We start from the raw sequence: 18,807 nt of genomic DNA, 5'->3' as shown, positions 1-18,807 counted from the left end.
CTCGCCTCGTTCTTGTTTTTGCTTTTTAGCTTTGCACAACTTCCGCCTGCGAAATTGTAACTTTGCCATTCCTGAAAAATTAACTTCTGACAGACAAGGTTTTTGTTCGGCGGCAAACGAAAAGGACAGTGTGAGCGGTACAACCTGCGAGCCCCCGCGTTTCGGGATGCTCCGTAAATTCTTCGGCGATGTTCTTGGATTCTTGCTTCCTTTCCGGTGCCTCTGGGTGGACGAGACGTTTTACCCGTACAAAATGTTTTTCCGCAGTCACCGTCTTTCTCCTCGACGGATCTACCGCTCACTTGAAATTAATAGTGGGCGCAGGGATGGCATAAAGACGAACACACACACTTAAACGGTCGCGCCAACGGAATCACGCCCGCTCCCGAGCCGGAAGGACGCAGCATCCGTTTCGCGCTTCGCAGTCAGGCCATATGGCCCTTGTGACGGACAATGAACGCAAGTTGCACCGTCACAATATATATATATATATATATATATATATATATATATACGAGGTGTGTTCAAAAAGTATCGCGAATTTTGAATTTTCGCGGGTTACGTATATTCGAATTTCGATCTTTTTGTGGCGTTATGTTGGTACTCATGTCTCTCACTTATGCCGACAAGCTCGGCCATTTTGAATGTTCACTTAATTGTTGACAGCTGCTTGCACGTGTTTTGGATCGTCTTCGATTTTTACCTATTCAAAAAAATGGATCAAAGAACCTGTATCAAATTTTGTGTGAAAAACGAAATTAAGTGCGCGGATGCATTCCGAATGTTGACTGTGGCATACGGAGAAGCTACCTTGGACCGAAGCAACGTTTATCGGTGGTACAAAATGTTCTCAGAAGGCCGAGAAGATGTGAACGACGAAGAGCGTGCCGGACGCCCGAGCACTTCAACAACAGACGAAAAAATTAATGAAGTGGAGAAAATGGTATTGGCCAATCGTCGAATCACCGTTAGAGAAGTTGCTGAGGACCTAAACATATCGATTGGCTCGTGCCATTCGATTTTTATCAATGATTTGGGCATGAGACGGGTCGCCGCGAAATTCGTACCAAAATTGCTCAATTGCGACCAAAAACAGCATCGCATGAACATTGCTAATGAGATGTTGGACTCTGTCCGCGACGACCCAAATTTGCTCCAGAGGGTCATAACTGGTGACGAATCGTGGGTTTATGGTTATGACGTGGAAACCAAAGCTCAATCATCTCAATGGAAGCTGCCGCACGAACCAAGACCGAAAAAAGCGCGCCAAGTTCGGTCGAATGTGAAAGTTTTGCTGACAGTTTTCTTCGATTGCAGGGGCGTGGTGCATCATGAGTTCTTGCCACAGGGTAGAACGGTCAATAAGGAATATTACCTGCAAGTTATGCGCAATTTGCGCGAAGCAATCCGCCAGAAACGCCCGGATTTGTGGAAGAACAAAAATTGGCTTTTGCACCACGATAACGCCCCTGCTCACACATCGTTGCTTGTGCGCGACTTTTTGTCCAAAAACAACACACTAATGATGCCGCAGCCACCGTATTCCCCAGATCTGGCCCCCTGTGACTTTTTCTTGTTCCCTAAACTGAAGAGGCCCATGAAAGGACGACGTTACGCTACGCTTGACGAGATAAAGACGGCATCGAAGGAGGAGCTGAACAAGATAAAAAAAAATGATTTTTTGAAGTGCTTCGAAGATTGGAAAAACCGTTGGCACAAGTGTATAATATCTCATGGGGATTACTTTGAAGGGGACAAAATAGATATTCATGAATAAATAAATAATTTTTGAAAAAACACAAAATTCGCGATACTTTTTGAACACACCTCGTATATATTGTGACGTGGCAGTTTTATCTGCCTCGCCACTTCGTCCTCCGCCTAAACGTAGCGCGAGGAGACGCGAACGACCGGGCCGCGCACTCAACGAGAGAGCGAAATCTCCGGCGGGACTGCGTTGCGTGTTATTTTATTTAATCATTCGCGGCTTCTTTTATGTAACCGCGGGCACCTCGACAAGCGCCGCCGAAGGACCAGCAGCGGCGAGGGAGACGGACAGCGACCGGGAAAGGAAAGGGCGATCGTCCAGGGCCGGCGCACCGGAAAACACCGACGGAGAGGAGGAGATAAGACGTGGCGACAGCTAAGCGCCACGCAAAGGAGGCTCGCGAGTGGCACAGCTGATGGACAGGCTAGGGCGGACGAACGGCCAGGACGAGGGCCGTCGAATGCCGGCTGTCCATCAAGGAGTGTAGCGGCGAAGAGTCGTCGCTGGGAAAATTCTGCTGCGGTCGTCCGCAGGGACGACGAGAACAACGAGGATGTCGGATGCCGACGGGGACGGCACGACACCTGCGGAGACCCGACACTGCACTGCCGTGACGTCACGGCTAGATAAGGGCGGCCACTGATAGGCCGCGCCGCTAGGCGCAAGGATATCGCGCACCCTGTAGGAGGGGTAGCGCTCATCGATCGCGCATCGAGCGCGATCCTCTCGGCTTTTGCGTGCGACCCGCTCGACTGCGTGCGTGTGCGGAAAGGAGCGAGCGAGTGCGAGCTATCGGTCGGCTATCGGCGTGTCCGCTATCGGAAGGAGTGCCCGGCCTTGGCGAGCGTCGTCGGAGCGAGTTGAGGACACCCGGAGGAGGACCGTGCGGAAGTCGAGGTGACCCTCTAACCTTCGTGTAAAGCCACGAGCTGTCGGTGTCGACCGGCTTGCGTTCTGAGGTGGAGCCATTAGGTTCGTGTGCGAGTGCGTCCACCGCGTGGCGATTGAACGCACCTTGCTTCTTGGTGTTTGGCTGGCTCTCCACCTCAAGCGCGAGACCTCGTCGAGGCATCCAGCTGTCGGCTGCCGCGTGTGTTTTAGCTGTCCCGCCGTGGAGGTTCGCGAGCGACCGGCTTCCCGGGAAGCCGCAAAGCCCTCGCGCACGTGCGCGAGTCGTGTCTCGGCCGGGATCGCACGGCCGCTCGGGCTATCGGTGCGTTGTTACAGCGTGTGTGTTGTATTAATTTTGTAGCGTGGTTCCGGCGATTGCGTTGTCGCCGGCGCGGATTTTACTGTACCCTTTTGTCGTGGAATTGCGTGGCTTGCCTTAGCGGAGGCTCTGCGTTCGCGTTCTCGCCACGCCGGTCAGAGCACGCGTGATTGGTTGTCGCGCCTCGCGCAGGACCAGTCGTTGTGATCGGCGCGTGTCGCGTAATTATGGTCGGAGTCGAGATAATTCCCGCTTCCTAATTTCTTTTGTCAATGCCTTATCTCTTTGTCTTTCTTTCTTACGCTACCCGCTATTCTTTTTTGTTCTTATTTTCTTGTAAGCCGTCTCTATTATGCACTGCAATACATGTGTTCTCTATTTGTTATATCGGCCTGACTTTACTTGATTTCTCGCCTACCCGTCGTCTCCCGTAAGAGAGCCGCTTCGTCCCTGTCTCCGCTACCCCGCCCTTCTACCGGTTAGAGGAGCTAGCTGGCCGCGTGCGAGCGACGATTTCGCGTTTCGCCATGACCCGTTCTCGCGTGTTGTTAAGCCGTGTTTAGAGTGGAAGAGTGAACCCGGAGACGCGACCGGTATCATCGCGTCTGGCGCCCAATCTCGCGATTTGGTGTTTCTCAGTTAGCTCGTCGCTCCCGCGCGTGTTTCGCGAGTTATCCCGTTGTTTGATCGCGTACTTCGCCGTTGCTCTCCGGCGTCAGGAAAAGTACGTGACAATATATACACAAAAATACATGCAATTTTATTACTAGTACACATTATTTATTTACTTATAAATTAATTTACATTTTATAATATTCATAGGACATGCAAAATCTAAAAATTTACTACAATATTTGTCACAGTGAAAAATTAACAATTCTGAAATGCAGTAAAAGAAATTTGAAACTCTCTGATGTATTCTATATTCTTATTGGGGAGTTTGCTAAGGTGGATGCAACCTAATAAAATCCACCAGGGTTTAGACTTCTTACAAGATAAAATCTTTTTTCTCTTTTTTTTTAATTCTAAAAATTGTTTAATTTAATTAATGTTTGCTTTAATTCTTATTCTTTTTCAAATATTAATTAATTAAAAACTATTTTTTATAGCAAATTTATTTAAAAAATTTGATATACATAACAAACTTTTTAAAACCTTATACATATACGATAGAAGAATTTTTAGTAAAAAAATAACTATAATAAAAAATAGTTAGATCTAAAGACTTGATTTGACATGGAATGTCCCTTATATAGATAGCTGTACACTTATTATATTAATTAATAAATTAAATGAATAAATAACTAAATAAATAAATTAAATTAATAAATTAATAAATTAAACGTAAATAGATTAAATTAATCATATTAGAATCATATTAGAATTCATATTAGAATTATCAATTGAAGCAAATTTGGTAATTATTAGTGGATAATAAAAAATAAAAACACATAAAACGCGAAAAAATCCAATAAAACCCTAAAAAACCCAATAAAATCCAAAAAAATCCCTACTGTGCCGGGTTTAAAAAAAACCCGGGTTTCTTCAAACCCTGCTTATTAATAAATGAAAAATTTTGTTTCTGCATTGAGTATAAACACAATCTACCGATAACCTTTAAAACATATAATATATGAAAACGATATACATTTTTTGTTATTTTTTTTACAGACAGTAAATATATATCATTCTTTTTAAAATGGAATAAAAATGTAAACCATGAAGGTTAAAAGGAAATTTTTATTTAACTTAGACAGCAGACATATATAGTGATACATACAAGAAAATTGGTGTACTGAAGTTGATTCTCCATCATATATTATTAATGTAAATATCATGAAATTTTTATGATTTTTATATCATGAAAAGCAATATGTCTTTCTGAACATAATGTGATTATTGTAGGAGTTTAGGGTAATGACCGTTCCGTAACAGTGTATTTAGAGAACGTTGTAGAGGGATTGTAACTAGAGCGGAGTCCGGAGTCTACCATCTTTTCTATTGATTGATCATATATCCTTGTGTGAACTACCACGTTCCTTTATGTATTCTTGTGCTATTACTAACTTTAACCAAATATAAGTGTGGCTTTTATACGCATATCCTGTCTCTCACTTTTGACACATACCATTCTCACACGACGTTTCCTGTCAGATACTGCGGATAAGTACTTTATATATACCCACACAACACGAGGTCGACTATGAGCCGACTTTAAGCTGACTGTAAAAGGCAAGAGTTGACTTTTAAGGCTCCTGAGTACTCGCGGCCATATTGAAGTCGTGACGTCAGAAGCGAGAAAATAAAAAGAGTCATTCTAGTAAATATTTTAAATAGGAAAATTGGCAGGTTAGAAGAAAGACGAGATGGAGGAAGGAAAGAAGGGAAAGAGAGGGAAAAGGAAGTAGAGGGGAACGGAGAGGAAAAGAGAAGAGTAGGAAGGCCGAGCAAGGCAGAAAGTCTTATGAGGGAAAGATCAAATAGTGCGCCACTGCTAGAATTGTTGAAGAGAGGAGAGAAAAGGAAGGGTGAACAGGGGGAGGAGACTAGAGTAGAGGAGGGAGAAATCTTTAAGAGGAGCAATATGGTAAAGAGATCGCCGGTAAGACAAGAAGAAGGAGGGCTAAGGGAGATATTACGGGAGGTGAGGGAAGGTTTTAAAGAAATGAAAAGTGAATTGAGAGAATTGAGGGACGGTAGAGAGGAGATGAGGGAATGGATGGAGGAAATGAGGAAAAGAGTATACAATTTGGAGAGAAGAGTGGAGGATATAGAGAAAGGTAGGGGAAGGGCGGAGAAGGTGACGGAAGAAAGGGAGAAGGATAAAGGAGAAGAGATAGAGCAGATGCAGATAAGAGGAAAGAGTGAAACGAAGGAACTAGAAGAAAGGATGAGGAGACTAGAATTAGAAAGGGAAAAGGGGGAAAGGGAGAAGAGGATAAGGAATATAATTATAAAGGGGGTAAGAGTAAAGGAGGAAGGAAAGGAGGAATTAAAAAGAGAGATTGAAAAGATAGTAGAGGCAACGGGGGTGGTAGCGAGAGTGGAAGGGGTGAGGAGGATAGGGAATAAAGATAAAGATAAAGATAAGGGGGGAGGGATCATGGTATGGGTGAGATTAGCGAGTGTGAGGGAGAAAATTGATGTGATGAAGGGAAAGATGAAGCTGAGGGATAGGAAGGAGTGGATCGTGGACGACTTGACGGAAAAAGAGAGAAGGGTAGAGTGGTGGATAAAGAGGGAAGCAGAAAGGAATAGAAGAAAAGGAAAGAAGGTAAGAGTAGGATATATGAAAATGTGGATCGAGGATAAATTGTGGATATGGGATGAGATCAAAGATCAATTAAGGGAAAGGAGGGGAAGAGATGTAAGAGTGGAGGAGAGAGGGGGAAAGGAGGAGAAAGGGAAAGAGGTTTTTTAATAGAGGGGGGTGGGGTGGGAGAGAGGGAGAAGGATGGGAATGAGGGAAATGGAAAATATGATAGAAGGAGGAATAGAAAAAGGAGGGACAGTAAAGAATATAAAATAGGATTTTGGAATGTAGCAGGCATGGAAAATAAAGAGGAGGACTTTAGGGAGAAATTGAAGAAATGAGATGTGATGTTTTTGAGTGAGACATGGTTACAGAAGAAAGGATGGGAGAGGGTGAAAAGATGGTTACCGAAGGGATACATTTGGGAGGTGCAAGAAGCGGGAAGAAAGAGCAAAAAAGGGAGGACAATGGGGGGGATGATTGTAGGGATTAGGGATGGGATAGAAAGAGGAAAAGAGAATAGGAAAAGGAGAGAGATGGATTTACAGGTGAGTAAAGTCAAATTAGGGGGAGAATGGTGGAAATTAGTGGGTGTATACGTGAATGGGGATTTAGAGGAAAAAACGAGACAATTAAGAGAGTGGATGGAGGAGAGAGAGGAGGGGGTAAGTATATTAATAGGGGGGGATTTTAATGCGAGAACGGGCAGAAAGGGGGGAGGTATAGGAGAGGAGGAAGAGGGAGGGGTAGGGGAAAGAGAGAGAAATTCAAAAGATGGGAAGATGAATGGAGAGGGAAAGAAATTGTGTGGTTTTTTAAAGGAATTAGGATGGTCAATTCTGAACGGATGTATAAAGGAAGATGAGGAGGGAGAATGGACATATACTGGAGGGAGGGGGGGACTGTAATTGACTATGTAATCGGAAATGAGGATACGAGAGGTAAAGTGGTAAAGATGAAGGTGGAGGACTGGGTGGACTCGGATCATCAGCCATTAACGGTGTACGTGAAGGGGGGAGGAAGGGGAGAAGAAAGGATTGGGAAAAGAAAAGGAAGAGAAAGAAGAGGGGTGTGGACGGAAGAGGGAAGGAAGAAATTTGAGGAATACATGGGCAAGAGGGATAATGTTTCGGAGGTGATTGAGGAGGATTGGAGGAAATTGAAAAAGAGAGTGGAAAGAGCATTGGAAAGAGTAGAGAGAGAAGAGAAAAAGGTGCGGAGAGGATGGTGGGATATAGAATGTAGGAATATGAAAAGAGAAGTAAGGGAAGAGTTTAAAAAGTGGAAGAAAAGAGGAGGGAATGGGGAGAAATATAAGGAGATGAGGAAGGGATACAGAGAACATTGTAAGGAAAGGAAAAGAAGGGAAAGAGAAAGATGGGAGAAAGAATTGGAAGGTGTAAGAACGGAAGGGGATGTTTGGAGGGTAGTAAATAGGGGGAGGAGAAAGAGAAAGAGAGTCACGGAAGGGATCGAAATGAGGGAATGGGAGGGACACTTTAGAAAGGTGTTGGGGGAGTAGAGTGGAGGGTGAGAGGGGAGGTGAGGGGAAGAGAAGGAGTAGAAGATGATATCAGTAGGGAAGAAATAGCAAGGGCGGTAAGTAACCTGAAGGAGGGAAAAGCGGCGGGAGGGGATGGTATCGTAAATGAAGTATGGAAATATGGGGGAAAAGAAGTAAAGGAATGGCTGTGGGAAATATGTGACAGAGTGTGGAGAGGAGAGGGGTGGCCGGAGGAGTGGAGGGAGGGGGTGGTAGTGCCGATAGTGAAAAAGGGGGAAGGGGAGAGGGTTGAAGAATATAGAGGGATCACGCTAACGCAGACGGCATACAAGGTACGCAGCGGTACTTGCGGAGAGATTGAGGGAGGAGGTGGAGAGGAAGGGGATACTCCCACCGAGTCAAACGGGGTTTAGGAGAGGGGTAGGCACAATTGATCAGATTTACGTGCTGAATTATATGATAAACAAGAGGGTGGCAGTAAGAAAAGGCAAGATGGTAGTGCTATATATAGACCTGAAAGCTGCGTTTGACTCGGTGGATAGGGAAATCCTCATACAGATGATGAGGGACAGGGGAGTTAGAGAAAGCTTGGTCGTGAGGTGCGAGGAGGTACTGGAGGAGACCCTAAGTAGAGTGAGGGTGGGGGAAAAGGTAGGGGAAAACTTTTGGACGGGGAAAGGGGTGAGACAGCGGTGCCCTCTGAGCCCATGCTTATTCACGATATTGCTGGCGGATTTGGATGAGGAGTTAGAGAGGGAGGGATGGGGAGGAGTGAGGGTAAAGGGAAGGAAAATATACTCGCTAGCGTATGCAGATGATGTGGCAGTGGTTGCAGAGGAGGAGACAGGGATGAAAGGGATGATTAAGGCATTAGAAAGCTACATAGAACGGAAGGGACTAGAGGTCAATGTAGAAAAGACGAAAATAATGAGGTGTAGAAGGGGAGGCGGAAGACAGAAAAAGATGGTGTGGAAATGGAAAGGAAAGAGAGATAGAAGAGGTGAGAAAATACAAATACCTAGGGTATGTAATGATGGCAAATGGGGGTCAGAAAGAACATATAGAGGAGAGAGTTAACAAGGGAGCAGTGGTGATGAGAGAAGTATGGGGAATAGGAAAGAGGAGATTTGGAAAGAACTGGGCTAGAAGGATGTGGTTATTTGATAGGTTGGTATGGACGGTGGTTAGCTATGGGGCAGAAATTTGGGGGTGGAAAGAAAGGGAAAAGGTAGAGAGGATACAGGACAGGTTCTTGAAGTGGATTGTGGGGGTTGGGAGGTACACGCCGGGGTACATGGTGAGGGAGGAAATGCAGAGGGAAAAGTTAAGGGGGAGGGCAGGGTTGAGGGCATGGAGCTATGAAAAGAAACTGGGAGAAGGAGGAGGAGGAGAGCTGGCGAGGTTGTGTTTGGAGGAAATGAGAGACAGGGCGAAGGTAGGAAAAGTAGTGGGTAAATGGGAAGAGGAAAGGAGAGACTTTTACGAGGAGAAGAGCTGGAACCTAACTGAGATAGAAAAGATGAGAGAGGGGGGAGAGCTGAGGGGGGAAGAGGTAGTGGCAAGAGAGAGAAGGTGGCAGGAGGAGGAAAGATGGGAGAAAATTAGGGGCTCGAGATATAACTTATGGTATGGTAGGGTGAAAGGTAAGGGGGTGCCAGAGTACCTAAAGAAGGGATGGAAGGAACAAAGATGGCAGAGAGTGGCGAAGTTTAGGTTAGGAGACGGGATGATGGGGAATAGATATTGGGAAGGGGATGAAGAAAGGAAGTGTAGGATATGTGGAGGGGGAATGGAAACTTGGGAGCACGTATGGGAGGAATGCACGAATTGGGGGGTTGAAAAAGGATGGCAGGAGATGGTGGATGAAGTCTTGGGAGAAGACGGGGAGGGAGAGATTTGGATGAAGAGATTAGAGGAGATGAGGGAGGGAGGAGGGTGGTTGGGTGTGAATGAGAGTGTGGAAGGAAGAGAGGAAAATGCGGCGGAAACGGAGGTCCGGAGAATGAGTGTGGATGTATGGATGGATGAATGATCTTTCTCTCTCTCTCAGGTGTTGGATGGGATGCGAGGAATAAAAATTGCGAGGTTTAAATTTTGTAAGCGGAGCGGAGGTCCGCAGTGTACTCCGCAAGGAATAAAGTACCTTATATATAATTAATAATAATAATTTATTAATTAAATAATTCATATTTAAATAATTAAATAATAATTAATTTTTATATATAATATTAATAAATATAATAAATTTTATATAAAAATTTAAAAAATATTTATTTGTTCTTTACAAAAAAATGATTTTTCAAAAGTAGAGATTTTAAGTTTTAAAACTTTTTTAATTTAAATTTTATTCATTTTTTCACGAAGTTACAGCTGTTTTTTTCACGAAGTTACAGCTGCTAAAAAATCATTATTGTAACATAATTATTAAATACTAAAATCTTAAAATTTTTACATTATTTATGTCTGCTAATACAATATAATCCTTTATTCATATTGTATTTTATATAATATAAATAAAAGTGATTATATAAAATTTTAATCGAAATAGTATCAAATCAATATCGAATCAATGAAATATCGATGTCCTCACAGAAAATATATATACTTAAATGGGAAAATTATAATTTAATCTATTGATAAGTAGATGTTACAAATATCTTATTTTTTTTTAAATATTATATAAAACGCAGACATCGAAACAGCCTCAAATTTCGATCATTATTTCGATTTGATGTAATTTCGATGGTAGTTTCGACGTCGATTTGACATCGATTTGATAAGTCATTTCTGGCTGGGTTTTTTGTCTTTGAGAATGGCCGATAGCTTGCGTATTTCTTTCCCAAAACTAAACGGTTCGAACTAGCAGACATGGAAGCAGTTGATGCAAATGCTTCTGGAAAGAGAGGATTTGTGGGATATTCTCACGAAACCAAAGCCAGAGAAAACGGATCCGACGTACAACGAGTGGAAGAAGACAGATCACAGAACGCGTTCTACCATTGGTTTGTTCCTCGAAACAAGCCAGTACCCTTGATTAAGAAAGCAATAACAGCAAAAGCTAATACGTGGTCGGCGCTCAAAGCTTATCACGAAAAGGCCATGGTATCTAAGAGGGTACTGCTATTAAAGAAAATGTGTCGAATGGCACTTGGCGAAAGCGGAAGCCTGGACAAGCACATGATGGATATGGAAAAACTCTTCGATCAACTTGGCAACGCAGGTCAAGATTTGGATGAGCCATTCAAGGTAGCTATGATTCTAGCAAGCCTGCCAGATACGTACGGAAGTCTTATTCAACCGCTGGAAAGTCAACCGGAAGAGGACTTGACACTGGATCTTGTTAAGTCAAAACTCTTCCCTAATAGCCACCTGTCTGTGTTGCTGCTATAATGTTGCCGAAAACAAAGAGCATTAGTTTTCAGCAAATTTAGAACAAGGTGTGTGTCTCATTTGCCTTTGGTTTGACATCATATGAATTCAGCACGTTTTGATGCCAATATGCTGCGTATTTGCTGTTAACGGTTTACCGCTATACATAAAGAGCACCATGAGAGCAAGTTGCCAACAACATGTGCTAAGTCATATATTTCAGCAAAAATTCAACAACATGTCAAAAACGATTAAATTTATGTTTTGTACTCTTTTTTTTCAAATATATAAAAAATAAATAAGTTAATTCTTCTTTCTGCTGAATTGTCACCACCCTGCCAAAAATGTGCGATAAAACCGATTACAAAAAAAGTAATTTGAATCGATCGAGATTTCTGTACCAAAAATACGGTATTAAGACCGATTGAAAATACCCTGATAGCCATGCATGTTTTGCAAAATCAGGCAACTTAATGCTGAGCATGAATTTTCGACTAGTTGCTGTGTATTTGTTGAAAACGTAACGCATAGTCCTACATATTCAACAACATGAGAGCAGATTTGAGACATTTTATGTCAGCAGATTCAACGGAAACGGAGAGCAATTGTTGCTTATTGTGTTGCCAACAAAATGACTTCTATTCGTGGAAAACATTTTGCTTTATCAATCATTTTCAACAACATAAGAGCAACGTGACGATAATAAAAAAAAGATAATGATGCTGTGCTTTTGTCGTGTATTTGTTAAAAACATTAAATATATTAATTATTGTCTTGTAGCCAAATAAAATGTCGAAAATGATTTGTGTGTGTGTGCGCGCGTGTGCGTATGTGATTGTGTGTTTGCGCGAGCGTGTGTAATGAAATAAATAAACAGGTGTAAATTAATTATTTACTTGGCTATGAGATTGGATTGAAATGGATTTAACAAGTGAGTGCTAGCGTCACCGCTAGGCGGCCACGCTGTGGGAGAATTTCTCGTGAGTCGAGTGCGGCCACAGGCGTTATATCTAGGTGCCACCGCGGCGGTCACCCCAGCTCATACTTCCATAAGCTTTTAGGACTTGCTTGTTGTAAGCTCGAGACAAATACTCGCTCTCATTCTTTTCAAACGTGTGTGTGGAACATTGGTCCACATAAAATTTTATATTTTTATATGTAAATAACAATTTGTATTGTTATTTAATCTTATACATAAATTAAATGTTTAATTTAAATTTAATTCTTTTTAACGAAAAGGATACAAGAAATACTTTTTTGTAAACTAAACATTTATTACTTTTACATTAATGTATTCTGTTTTAATAAATCTATCTGGATTCCGATCTCATTTTCAATCGGTCTTAATACCGTATTTTTGGTGTAGAAATCTCGATCGATTCGGATTACTTTTTTTGAATCGGTTTTATCGCACATTTTTGGCAGGGTGGTGACAATTCAGCAGAAAGAAGAATTAACTTATTTATTTTTTTATATATTTGAAAAAAAGTACAAAACGTATATTTAACCGTTTTCGACATGTTGTTGAATTTTTGCTGAAATGTATGACTCAGCACATGTTGTTGGCAACTTGCTCTTATGTTGCTTTTTATGTATAGCGATAAACCGTTGACAGCAAATACGCAGTATATTGGCAGCAAAACGTGCTGAATTCATATAATGTCAAACCAAAGGCAAATGAGGCACACACCTTGTTCTAAATTTGCTGAAAACTAATGCCCTTTGTTTTCGGCAATTTTACAGCAACAATACAGACAGGTGGCTATCAGGGTAAGATCGGAATCCAGATAGATTTATTAAAACAGAATACATTAATGTAAACGTAATAAATGTTTAGTTTACAAAAAAGTATTTCTTGTATCCTTTTCGTTAAAAAGAATTAAATTTAAATTAAACATTTAATTTATGTACAACGTTAAATAACAACACAAATCGTTATTTACATATAAAAATATAAACATATATATTGACCAATGTTCCACACACACGTTACGTTTGAAAAAAATGAGAGCGTGTATTCGTCTCGAGCTTACAACAAGCATGTTCTAAATGCTTACGGAAGTATGAGCTGGGGTGTCCGCCGCAGTGACCTCTAGATATAACGCCTGTGGCCGCACTCGACTCACAAGAAAATCCCCCGCGGCGTGGCCGCCTAGCGATGACGTCAGCACTCACTTGTTAAATCCATTTCAATCCGATCTAATAGCCAAGTAAATAATTAATTTATTCCTGTTTATTTATTACACACGCTCTCGCAAACACACAATCACATACGCACACGCGCGCACACACACACAAATCATTTTCGACATTTTATTTGCCTACAAGATAATAATTAATATATTTAATGTTTTTAACAAATACACGACAAAAACACAGCATCAGTATCTTTTTTTATTATCATCACGTTGCTCTTATGTTGTTGAAAATGATTGATAAAGCAAAATGTTTTCCACGAATAGAAGTTATTTTGTTGGCAACAGAATAAGCAACAGTTGCTCTCCGTTTGCTTTGAATATGCTGACATAAAATGTCTCAAATCTGCTCTCATGTTGTTGAATATGTAGGACTATGCGTTAGATTTTCAGCAAATACACAGCAACTAGTCGAAAATTCATGCTCAGCATTAAGTTGCCTGATTTTGCAAAACATGCATGGCTATCAGGGATGTTTTTAAAAAATGTTTATTTAAATAAAAAATTAATATAAAGTAAATATTAAATTAATGTTGAATAAATGTTAAATTAATGATTCAAATACAACAAAACGGACTAAGGAGCCGTGCTGGGTGTTGTGCGCCAAAAACAAACAAATGCCAAATAAACGTTTCGACCTTTAATCAACGGTCTTCCTCAGTACAAGAAACTTAGATTCTATAACAACAAGCATTACAAATTACAATAAGATTACAAATCTCATCACAAATTAACGCATTAAATTAGTTGACAAATAAAAATTTCTTACCAAATATAAAAATACGATATCTGCTTACAAAAATCGTGGTATGTCGGGAATGCTATAGTCTAAATGATAATCTCGAGGACTCTGAATAGAAATCGTTTTCGGAACATGATCTGGAAAAAACAGAACGAAAAGCAACATAAAGAGACTGAAAAGAAAACAACTACAAATAATTTAGAATAAAAAGTGTCGAAAGTCAATTTATAAAACAAACAAAACGAGAACAACAAGTAATGAAAAGTAGAAAGCTGTACAAGTCAAGTAATAAAATTGTAAAAAAGAAAAAAAATTAAAGACCACGAGTAATAAATATAATAAAAGGAAATCTGTACAAATCAAAGTCATAAAATTGTAAAAAGGAGTGTGAGTGGTGAAAAAGATTGTAAAAATATTAGTATATATCATACCTATGAGATCCGAAAATTACATCTTGTAAGAGATTAATAAGGATGTCACAACACGAGTGAGAAACAAAAGCGAAAGAGAATTGTCAGAAACAAAAGGATAGGCATGGTCTTTAGTTTTTTTTTCTCTTTTACAATTTTATTACTTGACTTGTACAGCTTTCTACTTTTTATTACTTTTTGTTCTCGTTTTGTTTGTTTTATAAATTGACTTTTGACACTTTTTGTTCTAAATTATTTGTAGTTGTTCCCCGTTTCAATTTTTACATATTCTCTTTATGTTGCTTTTCGTTTTGTTTTCACCAAATTATGTTTCAAAAACGATATCTATTTACGATCCTCGAGATTATTATTTAGACTATGGCGTTCCCGACATATCACGATTTTTATAAGCGGATATCGCATTTTCATGTTTGGTAAGAGATTTTTATTTGTCAACTAATTTAATGTGTTAATTTGTGATGAGATTTGTAATCTTATTGTAATTTATAATGCTTGTTGTTATAGAATCTAAGTTTCTTGTACTGAGGAAGACCGTTGATTAAAGGTCGAAACGTTTACATTTATTTGGCATTTGTTTGTTTTTGGCGCACAACACCCAGCACGGCTCTTTAGCTCGTCGTGTTGTATTTGAATCATTATTCATAAAAACCTTGAAGTTGTATTTGTTTTTAATTTGTTAAATTAACATTAAAAAAAAAATGTTTTATCAATTGAAAAATTAATGTGAAATAAATATTAAATAAACGTTAAATAAATATTAAATAAACGTTAAATAAATATTTTCCCAAATCATTATTTTAAATATTTAATTAATGTTAAATAAATGTTAAATAAATATTTAACCAATGTTTAATAAATATTTTTGTTATAATGAATTGTACAATGAAAAATTAATATTAAATAAATATTAAAAAGACATTTAAAAAATATTGTGTGCTGATTGGGACGTTGTGAAGGCAATATGATGGCGTTTTCGCACGCACGATGTGATAATCACGCGTGACCGCAATATAAGCCTTCACCAATTGTTATCTGGGTAATTTAAACTTTCAATTTCTTTAATGAAATATTATTTTTTACTTTTTTGTTTTAGAATGGCGGGCGGATCCCGATAGCACACGAGACCGATAGCACACCATTTATAGCGGCCAATGCCTAGAGTTTTTCCGTTAGTTGGGCTAGATAAGTAAAGATGATTGGTAGGCTATCGCACCGTGCGCTATCGGATTCCATCCTAGAATGGCACTTGGCTATCTTGATGCAGATTTAAAGTTACTCGAAGAACGTGTTGAACGTTTGGAACAAAGGGCAAAATGACGATTGTTACGAACAACAAAATATCCATTCAATTTGACGGATAACGAAAAAAGCTGTATTGTTTAACACGGGATTTAATTTTTGCAGCAAGTTGCATTTCGATTCCCCAAGATCGAGCGGAATGTCCAGGTTCAAGAAATTTGACTGGTCCGGCCAGCTTGCAGCTCCGGTTTTGAGAAACGTGGGGCCATGCCACCAGAGTGGATGGTCGCAAAGTTCATTGGGCTGGACACCCCGCGACGCGCAATCCGCGGAATTGTCACTGGTGGGCACATGCCGCCAGTGCGCCTGTGGCAGTCTCGTTTGTATGTCAGACACACGATTCGCCGAAAGTTTTCAAGGATGATGGTGCCTTGCGCAACCATCCAAGGACGATGCTAGAATCAGTCCAACAGTGTACGGAAGCAATCGCGATCGGAAGCGATTGCATGGTAAACTCCATGCATTTGGCGAGTAGCTGTGCCCCACAGAGTTCCAAACGCGGAATCGAAATGGTCTTCAAGGGGGCCACCTTGGTTTTCGCGAGAACCAGGTGGGAAATCGGATCCGCAGGAGGAGTGTGAATCACGAGGTACACACACGTGGCGTACGCCGCAGATGACGCGTCTGAAAATCCGTGCAATGCAACAGAACTTTTATCCAACTCAAATCGAGTCCAGCGCGGTATGACAATCTCCTCTAGACGCGGAATTTGTGACAGAAATGCCGACCATTTTCCGGCCAGCGCGTCCGGCGGAAGATCGTCCCAGTCGAGATTGTGCTTCCAATATTCTTGGAGCAACATTTTAGGTACAATGAGGACGGGCGCAAGAAAGCCAATCGGATCAAAGAAGCGCGCAAGCACCGAAAGTATAGAGCGCTTAGTCGCGCTCGTAATGGAAGGAGAGTGCGTAATCACTCGAAAATGGTCTTCCTTAGGACACCAGCGGAGACCGAGCACTTTCAGCTCGCCGTCATCCCGGAACAATCTATCACTGGCTAACCCGTGATCCGATGGATCAATATCACGCAAAAGTCGGGGGTCATTGCTTGCCCACTTACGTAAATCAAGGTGGGCTGTTGCAAGGCAGTCGCGAACATGATTGCGCCCTTCGAGAGCGGTGTCGAGAGAGTCGCCGTCTGACATGACGTCGTCTACGTAGATCTCGGTATTCAGAATGGATCGCGCTAACGGAAACCGGTCACTCTCATCCGCTGCAAGCTGGCGAACCACGCGTTGTACCAGGAACGGCGCGGAAGCGGTACCGAAAGTTACGGTCGTCAGCTCGAACGTCTTGATTTCCTCCGTCGAATCGCGACGCCAAAGAATCAGCTGATATCGTCTGTCAGCGGGATGGACGAGAATCTGCCGATACATTTGCGCAATGTCGGCACAGAACACTACGCGATATAAGCGCCACCGCAGCACTAGCGATACGATATTCGCTTGGAGCTTAGGACCGACCATATGATAATCGTTGACGGAAAGTCCGCTGGACGATGGGGCTGAGGCATTGAAAACGACCCTCAGTTTCGTCGTCGCACTGTCCCTCTTCAGGACTGCATGGTGCGGCATGTGGTACGAGGGAGGCTCGTACCACATGCCGCACCATGCAGTCCTGAAGAGGGACAGTGCGACGACGAAACTGAGGGTTGTTTTTGTCGAACGGAATCGCGTACATATGTCCACGCGCCTCATACTCAGCTAAACACGAGCGATACGAGTCGCGAAGATCGGAATCACGCTCAAATCTACGTTCTTGATGCAGGAGGGATAATTCTGCGATGCGTCGCGAGTCTCCAAGATCAATTGGAGGGTCGGATTTAAATGGTATGCGAACCATGTAACGGCCGGAATCGAGTCGGTTGTGCGTGCGAGCGAAGTGCTCCTTGCAGCGCTGCTCCTCGGCAGACAGAGCAGAGGAGGTCGGGACACTGTCGAGTTCCCAGAATCGTTTTAGTGTAAGGTTAACTTCATCAAGCGCAAAAGCATGATGAACGTGCATCCGCGATTGGGGTTTCGCTTCAGTTTGCATCCGTACTGTAAGAATCCAACCGAAAATGGACTTCTGCGCGATTAGAGTTTGAGCAGGGTCTCGGCGCACATTATCAAGCATAATTTTTGGATATAGATCCGATCCGATGAGGAGCTCGATCGGAGTGGCGGAAGTCCGGGTCCGCGAACTGAAGGTCCTGCAAGGCGTGACGAGTCGCGTCCCATTCCGCCCGCACGGGTGTATACACAGTGATTTGCGGCAAAAGGTAGACCTTAACAGTAATAGTCGCCGTATTACAATGAGACGGACCGACTCCAAACGATACCGCCGAGTGCAGAGTGCCGGTTTTCCGTCCACCGATCCCGACAACGGAAGCACGGACCGATTGTCGCCGAAGTCTCAGTGCTTGTGCCACGGATTCGGTCATAAATGTCGCGTCGGAACACGGGTCAATAAGGGCGCAAACCCGAACACGACGGCCATGCATAGTGCGTACCATTACCCATGCCGTAGCCAAGAGGGCCGACGCATTGTGACCATGAAGCAAGCCCGTGTACGAAGCCACCGCCGGGACCTCGCTGGCACTCGCGGTCGCGCTCGGCGTCGGGACATCCTCCGAAGACGAGGCCTCGAAGTGCAATAACGAATGATGCTTTCGCTTACAAGAGCTACACGTGAATTTACTATTACACTTTGATACAGCATGACTCTTTGCCAAGCAATTAGCACACAAATTATTTTGCTTGACAAACGTGAACCTCTCGGAAACACTCATTGATTTAAATTTATCACACTGTGTGAGCCTATGCTGCTGGTTGCATGCCACGCACGAATTCGGAGCGCTAGCATAGAGCGCTCGTACCTGCTTTGAATGAGTCGATTTCGCGGTTTTATTTGGTGCGGACAACGTAACAGTTCCTTCGAATCCGTCGAATTGGGCGCGAATTGTGATTCACAGGCACTGAGCCCACGAATCCGCGTGTCGAGAAAAGTTAAGAAAGTGTCCAATTCAGGATAAGTCATCGTAGTCGCGAGCAGCATT

This window comes from Solenopsis invicta, chromosome 2 (genome assembly GCF_016802725.1).
Source record: "Solenopsis invicta isolate M01_SB chromosome 2, UNIL_Sinv_3.0, whole genome shotgun sequence".
Classification (NCBI taxonomy): Eukaryota; Metazoa; Arthropoda; class Insecta; order Hymenoptera; family Formicidae; genus Solenopsis; species Solenopsis invicta.
The sequence above is the reverse complement of the archived record's forward strand: the minus strand, read 5'-3'. Positions refer to the sequence as shown.